Here is a 15,897-nt window from a genome sequence, read left to right on the forward strand (position 1 = left end):
TACCCATGGTTGCAGAAAGTAAATATGTGAGTAGATGTGCAATTTATATTCTTAGTAATATTTACAAGAAATTTAAATGTTAAGTGCTGATAACGGTGGCATTATGTTATTTTCAAGAACAGAGATGTTTGTAAATACCAACTCAAAAATTCACCATATATCAGAGTAATAGACAATGGTAATGTACAAATTTGGAAATATCTGTGACAGCTTACCTAACTAGTGTAGAAAGATGGGATATAGCCTAACACCCATGGTGTTATTTTTCCATATTCTCAGGAAGGAACCAGAGAGAATCAGAGACTCTTTTGAGTAGAGTTAACAGTGCAGCGTGCTGGTTCTCAAAGGTGAGCACTGCTCCTCCTGGGGACATTTTGCAAGTAAGATCAAAGTGTTTTTCATAGTCACCACGATTCAAGCATGTTCCTAGCATTTAATGGGTATAGGCCACAAACACTTATTTACTGCAATGCAAGGGACAGTCCAGTACAGTAAATATATTTTCAGTATTCTACAGGACATTCAAACATCTGGCCAGATATGCCCATTAACAAAACAAACTGTTTTATTATACACATTTAATTATACATGGTAATAACAATCATTATAATGACTATTAACCACGATAATGTCAGGAACTCACCTGAGCTGGAAGAGAGCTGAGCCGTCAGATGTTGAGCCATGGTTTAAAGCCACAAGCCAAAAATAAAAGAGGAAAGTCTTACTTGCTGCAAGAGCACAAGCCAGGGTCTCAAACCTGAAAAAGCACAGACCCTCTGTTTCATTTTCACACACACAATGGCATGCAGGTCAAGGGTCAGGTGGACCAGCAGAGATGTGGAGGCCAACTTACTGCCGAGGGAGGCCAGAACAAAATGTTCCACTGGTTTTATAAACTCTGAGATGGGGACTAAGGCAGAGTGGGGAAAAGTGTCATCAAGATGTCTTCCTCCTCCCCTATAAGGAGACTGGGACAGAGGCCTCAGATGAACAGATCTAGGAAAGAAGGCACCAGGACAACATGTGTAAGAGCATGACCAGCCAGCGGGCCTGAGACCTTGGCCTTAGCTCCCTCCAGGGGCTGCAGTGCACTGGCTGTGCCCCTATTCTGGTGTGAAGAGGGCAATTTTCCCCTGTAAGACTTCCCAGGTAAAGTTTTTCTAACTGCCTGTAATCAGACCTGAAGAAACACACATAAGTTTGTCACCAAGAATCAAATCGCTCTGAAAATGCTTTTCTAGCACTTATTATGGGCAAGGAATTCTAAGTATTTTACAAAGATAAGTCATTTAATCTTCATAAAATACAACTAGATTCATGGGGAGGTACAAAATACACATAAGATACATGCTGATACACACACAATACACATATGATACATGCTGATTGTATATCTGCATGTATGTTATGTGCATTGCGTGGATGTGGTATTTGAGTTGTCAATACCTCATACCTGTATCTCTGCATTGTTCCACACTGCACGAAACTAACCATCTGACTATGTAACTATAAGCTCCTGGTGTCACACTGAGTATTGAAATATTGAAATGTGTATTATTTTCTAGTTCACTCCCTTCAGGTTTTTTTATTGGAAGTCAAGTTTTAAGGTATAATTTAGTACACTAGATGATATTACCATTTCCATTTTACAAATGAGAAAATCGAGGCGCACAGATATTTAAATAATTTGCCCAATATCACAGGGTGGGGAAGTAGTAAAGCCAAGATTTTCTCTCAAGAAATCTGGCCTGAAACTCCCTGCTGTAAATCACAATAGGATACTCATTTGATTTTTCTGAGCCTAAAATCAAATTACATTTTCATATCCACACTGAATATTGTTATATGGCTGTAATATACAGTGAGAGTTCTAGAAACGTCACTACCATATAAAATGTTATTAGATGTGAGAATGCTGTAGTTTTGTTTTAAAGTTTGCTGAGAATGGTTCATATTTCAGAAATTCACATTTCTAACAGCAACATTACCTGTAGTGTTTGAGTTGTCAATACATCATACCTATATCACTGCGTTTATTCCACGCTACATAAACAAAAGCGTCTGACTATGTAATTATAGCCCCCAGTGTCATGCTGGGTATTGAAATATTGAAATGCGTATTATTGTCTAGTTCACTCCATTCAGGTTTTTCACAGGAAGTCAAGTTTATTAAGGTATAATTTAATACAATAACATTCAGACATTTTCTATGAATTCTGACAAATACATACAGCTGTGTAGGCAGCAATTGAGATTTGGAACCATTCCATCAACACTCCAAATTCTTCTTCTACTTCTTTGGAGATCTGATCTTCCTCACAATACACGTATGATGCATTCTAATACACAAAAAATGTGTACCAGTAGTTCATTCATTCTTAATACTGAAGAGTATTTCATTAAATGGATGCCTCTCAGCTGTTTATCCCTTCATCCACTGAAGAACATTTGAGTTGGTTTTGGTTTGAGATAACTATAAATAAAGCCTCTATCAACATTCCTATTCAATTTGTGTGTGTGTGTGTTTGTTTATATGAACATCAATTTTTATTTATGTTGAATAATGATGACCTAAGAGTAAAATTGCTGGGTTTTATGATAAGCATATATTTAACTTTATAAAAAATTTGTAAATTGTTTTGCAAAGAAGCAATATCATTTGACATTCCAACTAACAGTCTACGAGAGTATCATTTAATTTGCATCCCCACCAGCTCTTGATTCAATGAGGAATTTTTTAATTGCTTCTAATTGACATGTAGTATATCACATTGTGGTTTTAATTTGAATTTGCCTAATGACTAATAATGTGAAGCACTTTTTCATGTGTTCATTTGTGCTATACATCTTCATTTGTGAACTGTCTGTTCAAAAATGTGTCCAATCTTTTACTGGGTGGTTTCTTAGTATTGCTTGTTGAGATTCCTTAATATATTCTAGATACAAGTGGCTTATTAAATATTTGTTCTACAAAATTTTGTTCCAACTTGTGGTTTTTCATTTTCTTAGCAATGCCAATTGAATAAAGGTTTTAAATTTTGATAAAATCAAATTTATAAAGTTTTTTATTTGTAGTCTATGCTTTGGCTATTGTGTCTAAGTCTTCTCTAAGATCAAAAAGATTTTTATTCAGTGGTTGACTCCAGTAATTTTATACTTTAGGGCTTAAAATTAGGTCTTTGAGGTAGGAAATATGGGTTTAAGATTATTTATTTATTTATTTATTTTTAAATTTTTAAACTTCTTATTTGCACATTAAAAAAATTGTGCATTCCGATAATTAAAATCATTTGAACAACAACAACAAAAAAAATGGCACTCTGATTAAACTGCATTACAGCCTGCAGGACACCTTGGGCCAGCTTGGTTTTACTCTAGATTTCACTGTCGTCCCACCCCCACTTCTTCCACCCCACTTCTTCCTTCACCAACATGCAAGTTCTTTCCTTCCCTGCCAGCCAGATAGACAGATGGGAGAGGCAGGCGCGGCCTTCGTTGTCAGTAGTTCTTTGATGTGAAAGGGGCAGCACAGTCATTTAAACTTGATCCAACCTCTTTGCATCTTACAAAGTTAAACAGCTAAAAGAAGTAAAATAAGAAGGCAATGCTTGTGGAATGTACGGTGCATACTGGCAGCGCACGCCTCATTACGATTCGCCTGCTTGCTTTTCCTTTTCAATCGTTTCTTTGGAAGGCAGTGCATTTTTCTCTTGTGTCTCTGTCTTCTGCAGTTTCGACTTATCGAATTTCTCGATCTCAGCCCTATCGGGTTTGTCAGACATGGTCGCGGAGGAAAAGCGGAGCCAGGCGCACGAAAACAAGCGAAGTCTGATCTGCACAGTGGCCACCACCGAGTTCAGATCATTTATTTTTATTTGGACATTCAATTGTTCTAGAATCAGTTTTAGAAAACATTATTTCACCTTAAAATTGCCTTGCACCTTTGTCCACAATAAATTGGCCATATATATGTGTGTCTGTAGTCTTTATCGGGTCTCTATTAATCTAGGTATGTATCTTTTTGACAAGACTATACTCTCTGGATTACTGTGCCTTTATAGTTAAGTCTTGGACTCAGCTAGTACGAGTCCTCCAACTTTGTTCTTCTTGTCGAAATTGTTTTGACTCTTCTGTTTCCTTTATTTTACCACACAAGACTCAGACTCAGCCAGCCTATCTTTAAAAGTTCAGCTTGTTTTTTTTTTTTTTTTTTTTTTTTTTTTTTTTTTTTTTTTTTTTTTTTTTTATTGAGATTGTGTTGAATGTATAGGCTAGTTTGTGGAAAATGGATATCTCAACAATACTGGGTCTTTCAAATCATTCACATGATATCTCTCTCCTTGGATTTAGGTTTTCTCGGTTTGTTTTGTTTTGTTTTGTTTAACAACGTTAAACTTTTCAGTATTCGGATCTCGGACTTATATTGTTCAATTCATGTCTAAGGGTTTCACTGTAAATAGCACTGCTTCATTTAAATTTCCATTTTTTTGTTGACAGAATATGGAAATATATTTGGTTTTTAACAATATTTGATATATCCTGAAAAAGGAGTAAATTACAGCACCAGTCAAAAGTTTAGGAGACTGCAGGCACAAAATGCATTTGATTATAATTTTATGAGACCCTAAGCTGAAAGTTCAAAGTCAAGTAACTCTTGAATTTCTGATTCACAGAATCTGTGTGATAATAAATGTATATTGTTTAAAGCCGCTAAGTTTTGGGATGATTTGTTTTGCAGCAGTAGGTAACTAATGCAGTTGTCTTCATCGCACTCCTGGATTCCAATTTCCCCATTGTAATTTTACATTTAGAGGTGATGAGGGGTGAGGAGGCAGTAATCCACCACCTGTGGCTTTAGGTCTTCGCTGCATACCTGCTCCTTTTGCTCTTGACCCTTTGCAGCAATAGGTTATGTGTGACGACAAGCTCATTAGCCTGGTGCTAGGAGCAGAAAGTCTGAAATTCTGGTCCAGCTTCTGTCTTAGGCATGCCCTGAGCTCCTGGGTTTCTAGGGTGAGACTTTTTTCTTCCCTATGGTTGTCAAACTGCCTCATATCTTTGATGAGACTTGTGTAGTAGACTGATTTCTGCCTTTCTCCCCGAAACAGGAGATCACTCAAATTTCCGGATCTGGGATGATTCTCTGCAGCCCTCTACCCCATCCGGGGATGGAGAATTTCTCCTTTTACCCCTCTGTGAGCCACAATGAAACTTTCACAAGCACTTTGAAGTTTTTGTTTCCTAGAAGACTTCAGGAGGAGGGCCGGCTGGGACACGTGTCTTTCCTGCAGCAGCAGCTCCTCCCCTTCTCTAAGCATTTACCACTGAAGGAGGCTTTCTCCAGTCTCTGGCCCCATTCCCTACTTTTTTTTTTTTTTTTTTTTTTTTTTTTTTTTTTTTGTGGGTACTCAGTGGGGATTCATGGAAAAGAGCCTATGGGTGGCTTTCAGGTCGGCAGTTCTATACTTTCATGATAGCCCACATTTGGACATTAGCAACACATTACATATCTCACCTAAATTCTTTTTCCAGATCATACAGGGGGTCCTCTTTCTGTGCTCTGCCACAGTGAGTCAGAACTTCTGGCCTTGCTCTCCTAGGAGACACCTACCTTGCTTTACATTTCAGGATAAGCAATAGCTCCGTTAGCTCACCTCTCTGAAACAATTAAGAAACGTTATATTATCTGGTCTTTCCTAATTGTTAAGGGGGAAACAGTGGTCTTTCAAGCATATACATCCTAGGCAGAAGTAGAATCTTTCAACTAATTTGTATACTTACTTTTTTTTATATGTCTTTTATTTAATCACTAAGGTATGACAAAATGTGTTTGTTTTTTAAGTGAATAGGTAACAGTATTATTTGTGAAATTCATTTTCTGTAACTAAATTAAATGTTATTTTTTCCCAAATACTTTAAAAATATTTTCTATTTGCTAATTATAAAAAGCTATCATTGCAAAAGTTCTGTACTGGCATAGTGGAGTAAACTACTAAAAGCACATTTTCTTTTTTTTTTCGCTTAGATAAGCTTACAAAAAAAGTGAGTGAACAAAAGTAGGCTACCTTCAGAAGGTTGTTACAATTTGGAAAGAACGAGTTTCTCATTTGTTCAGCTTTATCCTGAAGGCAGGTCACAGTTGGCTGCACTGCACTATAGTTAAAACTTCAATATACAAGCAGCAAACAATTAAACAATATATTTAAAAGAAAATTTCAATTATAAAGGCATAAGAAAACACAAGATTCTTAGTAATAAGAATTTACCAAGTGCTGTATAATCCTGAAAGGCTCTCATACTCTGAAAACTTCAAAATGTTGCTTAGAAAATGTAATACCACTAGAAATGTGTACATATGTGTATGTCTAAAAATTCAGTATTAAGATATCAATTTTATTTAAATTCATCTGTAAGTCACCAAAACCTCAATCATATCCTAATAGTATGTTGGGATTAAATTTGTAAGTTGATACCAAAATATGAGTAAATGCAAAGAATAGAGACTAGGTGAAGGTAGTTTTTAAAATGAAGTACACGCTTGGAAGATGTATTAATCTTATTTCAAAGATTAATTATAAAGCTTCAATAATCAAAATAATGTGTCATAAGCATAAAGATAAAGAATCCAGAAATAAATTCAAGCCTATATGGTCAATCAAGCTTTGACAAAAGTGTCAAGGCAACCCAGTGGAGAATGGAAAGCCTTTTTAACAAATAGTTCTGAAGCAACTAATCTGTATTTTAGAAAAAAAAGAAACAGAAGGGGAAGGAGGAGGAAAAGGAGGAGAAGAAAGGAGAAGAAAGGAGAAGGAGGAGGAAGTCCATCGCCTCACACACAAAAAGTGGACATAAAATAGATAAAAAAACTATTTTAAAATAGATAGAAAATAGATAATCTATCTAAAATAGATAAAAATCTAAGCAAACTTAACTGAACTTCTAGAGAAAAACATGTTAGAGAAGTTTCCTAGATATGATACATCAAATTAATTATAAAAAGTAATCACTGATATTTTCAAAGTTAAAATATTTTGCTGTTGTAAAGAAACAAGAGAAAACATACACTCTTAAAAGACAGACTTGGAGAAAATACACTGCATTAACAAAAGGGTTTATCCAAAATATATAAAGAACACTGACAAATGAAAAGACAATCAATTCAATTTCAAAAAATGTGTAAAATACTGATTTGGCATTTCACAAAGAAGATATATGAATTATGGATAAGCAAATAAAAAGATTCTCAACATCATTAGTTATTAGGGTATGCAAATTAAAACCACAATGAGATAGTCCTCTGTGAGTACTGAGTGGCTAATAATTTAAAAACTGATAACACCAAGGACTAGCCTGAATGTGTAGGAATGGAAACTCTCATATGTTTCTGGAGGGAGTATAAAATGATGCGATGAATTTTGAAAACTCTTTGGAAGTTTCTCCAAAAGTTAAACATATATCAATTTAAGAACAGTCCATTCAACTCCTAGGTATTTTTCTTTTCACTAAAGAAAAACAAAAACATATGATTACACAAAGATTTTCATGAATGTGCATAGCAGCATAATTTACAATAACCAAACATGAGAAACAATCCAACTTTCTAAAAGTTGACTGGATAAACAGCATAGAGCATATTTATACAATGTAATATTATTGTACGGCAAAAAAGGTCAAACTAGTAACACATGCAACAGCATGGATGTGTCTCAATATCACTATGTTGAGTGAAAGAAACCATACCAAATAGAATACAGTCTCATTCCATTTTTATAAAATTTTATAAAATTCACACCAATATATAATATCAGACAGCTTATCAGTGGGTTTTCTCTGATAATGAAGAGGGTGATGGATTGCAAACGAGCATGAAAAATCTTTCAGATGTGAGGAAAATCTCTATGTTAATGGCAATAGTTGTTTTACAAGCATGTACACCTTTCAAAAGTTATGTAATCGTACAGGTTAAATGGACGCAATTTATGTTACTTAAGTTATACTTCAATGAAGTTAAATTTTTAACATGTTGAATCAAAGAGGATTGAGACCTCTAGGTGTAGGTAGAAAACAAACATTCAAATGAAAATCATTAACTTCACTATAGAAATATCTGTACTCTAATAATGAATATTTATTCTAGCAATCTAATTGTGTAATATTCAAAGTACCTGAGCCTTCTTTTCTCCCTCTGTAAAAGGGAGATCATGTCTAGCTGTCTGACGTACCATGAAGTGAATATAAAATATGTAAAACATAATATATAGCAGATATTTGCTTCTGCTATTTTATTTTCGAAAGGCTATTTTTTTGCTTGCCTTGAATGTTACTTGTGTATGACTCCAATTCCTTGGATTAGTTTTCCTGCTATACAGCTACCCTTTTAAATTTAAGTATTTTTTCCACTCAGTTTGAAATGTTTCCCTTTTTTATATTTACCATTAACAGATTTTTATTGACTCAATGGCATTTACTTATAGAATAAGAATTGCATTAGTTTCATACAGGAATGTCTAATGTTTAAATTCTGAATTGCATAGATATATATTATACTCACGCATATATACATACATATACCTATGAATAAGTAAGAATTTATTGAATAATAAAATGCAAATGCCAAAGACTACATTATAATATAGTTTCTGTCCGAGTATGTGTAGTCAAAGAGGGAGCATGCCAATTATTTAAAAAGGAACGTTTTTATAAGAAACCTGGGGTACAGAAACTGTGACTTCGCTTCCTAAGAATTCCTAAATGCATGCTTTCTTTGCCTTCTGACACATCCAAAAGCGTTCTCAAAACAATTCGAAAAGCCAGTTGAGGGGAATATAAAGACTTCAGCATGTTAATCTGGAATATATGTGTATATACATATATACATATATATATATATATATATATATATATATATATATATATATGGAATTTAAATCCTCAAAGCTGATCCACATCCAAAGGAAGTAATCTATGATTCTGCATCATTTAACTTTATTTCTACATTTAATAAAATAGAGCTACTACCTAAGGAATTACTAGCAGATTCAGCACCCACGAAAGGGAGAGTTTTCTGCTTTGATTTGCTCACCGGCAGGGACTCTGGCGTTTGTAGCTAGGAGGTGTCGCCTTTAGCAAAATTGTGGTTCTCACAATAGACTCTAAGGCATACTCTGTCCACTGAGTGAGACACTTCTTTACTTTTTAAATTACATTCCTATTTTCCCTTTTCTTCTAGACATGTCTCAGTAAGCAAAGTTTTGTTTGGTTTTTCTTCACTTCTGGGTATGTCACAGTTTCATGTAACATGAGCCTTAAATAAGGATTTATCAATAATAAATAATGACATACCTTCAGGTATTGACTACTGCTTCTATTCTTTACATATATCATATTTAGTTCTCATGGACACTTTGGGAGATAGATACTGACTATTCCCTTCATTTAATTTATGAAAAAAGTGGGTCTTAGACATTTTTTTACTCTCAAGAGCTGGATTGAAAGCTGGAATGTGATTTTAAGAATACTGATTTCAATGTCTATAGTTTTGCCACTATAGGATCCTGAGGTAAACAGAGTCACTGAGTACCAGATGATTGAGAAGCTGACCACAGTGTGTTTCGAGAAGAAACAGAAAGAGCTCCCCCCAAGGAATCAAACAGAAGTCAAATACATTTACTACCTTTGTCTCCAAGACGAACATCACTGTCTTGTGATACGGCTCAACTGAGGTTTATTTTACTACTTTTAGACAAGGCAGTGGGGGTGATCCTCATAATAATCAAAATAAAACTCCACTTAATGAAGGCATTACTACCCCATTAATCTGTGAAACTTCTTACTGAATCTATCCCTTAAGCAATAGGATGTGAAGTTTGACGGCCTATCCAAGCCAATCCTCTTATTCAAAACCTCGTGGTTTTGAATTTACAAAAACATTGTAAATCAATGTTTCTTATTCTGGGCTTATATATGGTTTGTGTCCCATTTGCCCGAAGCAGAATCAAGCAGAGTAAGAGATTAATGGTTGGCCTATTATTTCCAAGTTGCATGCCTGCTGTCTACTAATATCCTTTCGACATTTTGATAGATACGGGTCAGAAAACTACTGCAAGTCCATAATTTTATTTAGTCATAGGTGGTTTGAGCTTTTTCTAATTAATTACAAGTATGTTTGAGTTGATGAAACACTTTGTGCTCAGTAACTCTAAATGTACTTGGGCGGAAGTATATATTTGTTATTCACGAAAGATAAAATTAATTTTTCTTTTGAAGTAATAAGAAAGCTGGGGTATGTGGTCTCAGAAGCCTGAAGGCTTGTATTCGTTCATCAGCTCACAGCTTTAGCTAGACCAAGAAACACTTAAACTCCCATGATTTTCTATACACAGATGTATGTGACCTCCTGTTACTCGCTGGGGCTCTTTACTTCTAGGTGGAAACATTATCAAGCTATTCTTACACAAGGCGACTGTGCATCACTGGGGAAGTCAGTCTTCTCTGTCAAATTTGGTTCTTCCAATGAGACTTATTTTTTCCTTCTCTGACATAGGAGGGGTGGAATTAGAAATGATGCTAAATCATTTTCAATTCTGATGTAATTTTATTCTGTATTGACTATTTTCAAATAAAAAAGGAAGAATGCTTTCATTTGTATTTCATCTTCTATGGTGATACTTTTGTGATGTCTTTTTCAGAAAAATCTTTTTTTTTTAAGTTTTGGCTCTTCACAGGTTAGTGTCTCTAGCACAGTTACTAATGTGACTGCATATTAAATCATGAGACATGAAAATTGAAACAGACATGTACATCCACACATACACACACACACACACACACACACACATTGAAATGATAAACTACATGTCAACTGAGCCAGAATCTATTATCTACTAATGAGTTTCTTTCAGTTTTTCACAAACTGAAAGGGTTTTAAGCAACCTGAAAGGGTTTAGGGGAATGGGTAATACCTCTTAGGTTAGAATCTGATAATAATAATTTGATTTATTTAGTTAATGATCAACTTTTATTCAAACCAAAAAAAATCAAATTGATGTAACGGTTAAAATGTTTTTGTAGTCAGACGGGGTGTATTGAAATTTGGTTTTTACTCATTACTGTTAATAATGCCTTCACAGTTTTGTTATAAGAAGTAAGTGAGGTAAACTACCTGATGGCATTTTTTTTTTTTTTTTTTTATTGCCACCACGAGGTTTTGAGTAAGAGGATTGGCTTGGATAGGTCATCAAACTTCACATCCTATTGCTTAAGGGATAGATTCAGTAAGAAGTTTCACAGATTAATGGGGTAGTAATGCCTTCATTAAGTGCAGTTTTATTTTGATTATTATGAGGATCACCCCCACTGCCTTGTCTAAAAGTAGTAAAATAAACCTCAGTTGAGCCATATCACAAGACAGTGATGTTCGTCTTGGAGACAAAGGTAGTAAATGCCTAGTGTGTGTTAGTAGATCATTTCTGCCAGCCGAAAACTACTGCCAATAATAGATTGCCCAATAGAATTAGAATTAGAATATATTAATGAATAACACACATTCAACTTTTCTTCTTCATCCAACAAGGGGGAAAAAAACAAGCCATAGTCCATCATTACACACACACACACACACACGCACACATTTATATTTGATGTACACATTCATTTTTCATGTAGGATTATACAGTTCTATGCCCACAAACAGGCCCCAGCACACATTATTAATTTAGTGTCAGTGTAATTAAATGTGGCTGCTTAATAAATATATTCTATTTTCTGTGAAGAGAGTATACTAATGTTTATTTTCATAGTCATTAGGAGCATTCACAAACCTCCTCCTTCTTCTAGACACGGAATAAGCTTGTAAGTCTCTGCCCCTTTGACGTTAGGCACGGATTTATAACATGCTTTAGCAAATATAAGCAGATATATCACTTCCAGTGGGGAGCCTGAAGTAACCAAATGCCAGGTGTGCTCTGCTGTCCTTCTGCTGTGGTAATCACAGGAACACATCAACACGAATATTGGTTTCAGTGGCTCCTTCTGGTTTCTCCTTAACCACTACATTCACAGTTCTCCAATAAAATAAGTATATTTTGTGTTTTAAATTTTACATAAAATCTTTGCCTAGATGAATGTCCTGAAGTGGTATATTTTACCTGAGGGAAAAAGACATATTTCTTGTGTTAAACCATTGAGATTTGAGGATAGCAAATCCTGCCAGTGTAAGTTTCATAAGTGAAGGAGAAATAAAATCCTTTACAGACAAGCAAATGCTGAGAGATTTTGTCACCACCAGGCCTGCCCTACAAGAGCTCCTGAAGGAAGCACTGAACATGGAAAGGAACAACCGGTACAAGCCATTGCAAAAACATGCCAAAATGTTAAGACCATCGAAGCTAGGAAGAAACTGCACCAACTAACGAGCAAAATAACCAGCTAATATCACAATGACAGGATCAAGTTCACCAATAACAACATTAACCTTAAATGTAAATGGGCTAAATCCTCCAATTAAAAGACACAGACTGGCAAATTGGATAAAGAGGCAAGAACCATCAATTTGCTGTGTCCAGGAGACCCATCTCATGTGCAGAGATGCATATAGGCTCAAAGTAAAGGGATGGAGGAAGATCTACCAAGCAAATGGAAAACAAACAAAGGCAGGGGTTGCAATCCTAGTTTCTGATAAAACAGACTTTAAACCAACGAAGATCAAAAGAGACAAAGAAGGCCATTACATATGGTAAAGGAATCAATTCAACAAGAAGAGCTAACTATCCTAAATATCAAAGTCTCTTTGGAAGTCTCTAAGGAAATAAAGATGTTCTTTGAAACCAAAGAGAACACAGATACAACATATCAGAATCTCTGGGACACATTTAAAGCAGTGTGTAGAGGGAAATTTATAGCACTAAATGCTCACAAGAGAAAGCAGGAAAGATATAAAATTGACACCCTGATATCACAATTAAAAGAAATAGAGAAGCAAGAGCAAACACATTCAAAAGCTAGCAAAAGGCAAGAAATAACTAAGATCAGAGCAGAACTGAGGGAGACAGGGAGACAGAGACACAAAAACCACTTCAAAATATCAATGAATCCAGGAATTGGTTTTTTGAAAAGATCAACAAAATTGATAGACCACTAGCAAGACTAATAAAGAAGAAAAGAGAGAAGAATCAAATAGATGCAATAAAAAAATATAAAGGGGATATTACCACCGACCCCAGAGAAATACAAACTACCAACAGAGAATACTATAAACACCTCTAGGCAAATAAACTAGAAAACCTAGAAGAAATGGATAAATTCCTGGACACATACACTCTCCCAAGACTAAACCAGGAAGAAGTTGAGTCCCTGAGTAGATCAATAACAGGCTCTGAAATTGAGGCAATGATTAATACCCTACCAACCAAAACAAGGCCAGGACCAGACGGATTCACAGCCAAATTCTACCAGAGGTACAAGGAGGAGCTGGTACCATTCCTTCTGAAATTATTCCAATCAATAGAAAAAGAAGGAATCCAACCTAACTAATTTTATGAGGCCGACATCATCCTGATACCAAAGCCTGGCAGAGACACAACAAAAAAAGAGAATTTGGCCGGGCGCGGTGGCTCAAGCCTGTAATCCCAGCACTTTGGGAGGCTGAGACGGGCGGATCACGAGGTCAGGAGATCGAGACCATCCTGGCTAACATGGTGAAACCCCATCTCTACTAAAAATATACAAAAAACTAGCCGGGCGAGGTGGCGGGCGCCTGTAGTCCCAGCTACTCGGGAGGCTGAGGCAGGAGAATGGCATAAACCTGGGAGGCGGAGCTTGCAGTGAGCTGAGATCCGGCCACTGCACTCCAGCCTGGGCGACAGAGCGAGACTCCGTCTCAAAAAAAAAAAAAAAAAAAAAAAAAAAAGAGAATTTTAGACCAATAACCCTAAAGAACATCGATGCAAAAATCCTCAATAAAATACTGGCAAACCAAATCCAGCAGCACATCAAAAAGCTTATCCACCATGATCAAGTGGGCTTCATCCCTGGGATGCAAGGCTGGTTCAACATATGCAAATCGATAAATGTAATCCAGCATATAAACAGAACCAAAGACAAAAACCACATGATTATCTCAATAGATGCAGAAAAGGCCTTTTACAAAATTCAAGAGCCCTTCATGCTAAAAACTCTGAATAAATTCGGTATTGATGGAATGTATCTCAAAATAATAAGAGCTATTTATGACAAACCCACAGCCAATATCATACTGAATGAGCAAAAACTGGAAGCATTACCCTTGAAAACTGGCAAAAGACAGGAATGCCCTCTCTCACCACTCCTATTCAACATAGTGTTGGAAGTTCTGGCCAGGGCAATCAGGCAAGAGAAAGAAATAAAGGACATTCAATTAGGAAAAGAGGAAGTCAAATTGTCCCTGTTTGCAGATTACATGATTGTATATTTAGAAGACCCCATCATCTCAGCCCAAAATCTCCTTAAGTTGATAAGCAACTTTAGCAAAGTCTCAGGATACAAAATCAATGTGCAAAAGTCACTAGCATTCTTATACACCAATAACACACAGAGAGCCAAATCATGAGTGAACTCCCGTTCACAATTGCTTCAAAGAGAATAAAATACCTAGGAATCCAGCTTACAAGGGATGTGAAGGACCTCTTCAAGGAGAACTACAAACCACTGCTCAGTGAAATAAAAGAGGGCACAAACAAATGGAAGAACATTCCATGCTCATGGATAGGAAGAATCAATATTGTGAAATGGCCATACTGCCCAAGGTGATTTATAGATTCAATGCCATCTCCATTAAGCTACCAATGATTTTCTTCACAGAATTGGAAAAAACTACTTTAAAGTTCATATGGAACCAAAAAAGAGCCCGCATTGCCAAGGCAGTCCTAAGCCAAAAGAACAAAGCTGGAGGCATCATGCTACCTAACTTCAAACTATACTACAAGGCTACAGTAACCAAAACAGCATGCTGTTGGTACCAATACAGAGATATAGGCCAATGGAACAGAACAGAGTCCTCAGAAATAATACCACACATCTACAACCATCTGATCCTTGACAAACCTGACAAAAACAAGAAATGGGGACGTGATTCTCTATTTAATAAATGGTGCTGGGAAAACTGGCTAGCCAGAAGTAGAAAGCTGAAACTGGATCCCTTCCTGACACCTTATACAAAAATTAATTCGAGGTGGATTAGAGACTTAAATGTTAGACCTAAAACCATAAAAACCCTAAAAGAAAACCTAGGCAATACCATTCAGGACATAGGCATGGGCAAGGACTTCATGTCTAAAACACCAAAAGCAATGGCAACAAAAGCCAAACTTGACAAATGAGATCTAATTAAAGAGCTTCTGCACAGCAAAAGAAACTACCATCAGAGTGAAAAGGCAACCTACAGAATGGGAGAAAATTGTTGCAATCTACTCATCTGACGAAGAGCTAATATCTAGAACCTACAAAGAACTCAAACAAATATACAAGAAAAAACAACCCCATCAAAAAGTGGGCAAAGGATATGAACAGACATTTCTCAAAAGAAGACATTTATGCAGCCAACAGCCACATGAAAAAATGCTCATCATCACTTGCCATCAGATAAATGCAAATCAAAACCACAATGAGATACCATCTCACACCAGTTAGAATGGCAATCATTAAAAAATCAGGAAACAACAGGTGCTGGAGAGGATGTGGAGAAATAGGAACACTTTTACACTGTTGGGGGGACTGTAACCTAGTTCAACCATTGTGGAAGACAGTGTGGCGATTCCTCAAGGATCTAGAACTAGAAATAACATTTGACCCAGCCTTCCCATTACTGGGTATATACCCAAAGATTATAAATCATGCTGCTATAAAGACACATGCACATGTATG

General features: G+C 36.0%; 1 pseudogene across 1 annotated transcript; it reads right to left on the reverse strand.

Annotated features, from left to right (window-relative positions):
• Window positions 1-3,224: 3,224 nt before the first annotated feature.
• On the reverse strand, window positions 3,225-3,866 carry LOC104668563 (annotated as a pseudogene). Its single transcript, XR_748838.2, has one exon. The product of XR_748838.2 is annotated as a thymosin beta-4 pseudogene (transcript).
• Window positions 3,867-15,897: the final 12,031 nt, after the last annotated feature.

This window comes from Rhinopithecus roxellana, chromosome 5 (genome assembly GCF_007565055.1).
Source record: "Rhinopithecus roxellana isolate Shanxi Qingling chromosome 5, ASM756505v1, whole genome shotgun sequence".
NCBI classification, from domain to species: domain Eukaryota; kingdom Metazoa; phylum Chordata; class Mammalia; order Primates; family Cercopithecidae; genus Rhinopithecus; species Rhinopithecus roxellana.